Source organism: Morus notabilis, unplaced genomic scaffold, assembly GCF_000414095.1.
Source record: "Morus notabilis unplaced genomic scaffold, ASM41409v2 Scaffold241, whole genome shotgun sequence".
Lineage (NCBI taxonomy): Eukaryota > Viridiplantae > Streptophyta > Magnoliopsida > Rosales > Moraceae > Morus > Morus notabilis.
The window spans coordinates 181,241-182,392 of NW_010358037.1; positions in this window are offsets into that span (position 1 = coordinate 181,241).

Below are 1,152 nucleotides of genomic sequence, written 5' to 3' on the forward strand. Positions count from 1 at the left end.
TTTAGAATTCAAATTAATTTAAGTTTGACTTAAATTCGAATTTGAATTTGAATTAAAATTGGACTACAGGATAAAAGATTATTTCTCTTCCTTCCCTATCTGCTAGTTGGCGCCACACACAGAGTGAAACCCTAAGGGTGTGGCCGGCCACCTTATGGATAAGGGGAAGGGATTTTTTGTTCCAAAATTCAAAATTGGAGATAGGGATTTGATTCTGTTTAGAAGTTTGACTTCTACTCTTTAAATATGAGAATGATAGAAAATTATAGACACAATTTTTGAAACATATTTTTCAGCCCTAAGAGTTAGTGTGGCCGAAAATTCATAGAGCAAAAATGAGAAGAAAATTTTTTCTCCAAAAATTCCACATCGTGCATGCGTTGGTGTTTATGGAAATTCGAGTGTTTAAGAAACTTGTTTTTGTCTCACGTGTGCCCACACACACGTCTACGTGGAATCAAGGAATTGACGTGGAAGACTTTAGTATTCTAAACACGAACTTGGAATAAGGACTGTTCGTGGTCAAAGAATTCAAGTTACCATCCGAGTCGGCTTCTAGGTATTTTTTCGGATTGAATTCTTGATGTAAATTAATGCGATTAATTTATTCGTGCATAAATTAATATAATCTATAGAGTATCTCAAAAGTTTTATGAAAATTTTTGTTATACACGATCCGCCTTTCCCCACGCTTCCGCACTCGAATTCGATTCGGGAACCAACAGTTAAGTATTTGGTAAACTATAATTATAGTAGCTATGCTCGTTTCAAAATCAGAGCAATAGCCTTTAATAAATTATGAGGCTGAATTGCTGTAGATAATTAAAAATTACGATTATATTATATTATATTATATTATTACAATATAGTATGGATGGTGGATTTGGTCGTTAATTATATGGTTCCATGGATCGGTTATATTTATTCATTGATTCAATTATTTGTAATTTTATTCGGGATTAGAATTATTGTAATTCTAGGTTTTGGGTAGAATTAGAGTTTTTTTATTTTGAATCAAAAAGGAGGCCTTGAAGATCAAGTTTGAAGCCTTCAAAGAAACCCAGAAAACTGTCTACAAAATTTTCAGAAATCGGCCAAAGCGCGCGCCCCTGCGCGCCCCAGCGCGCGGACAGTCCGCGCGCCCGCGCGCAG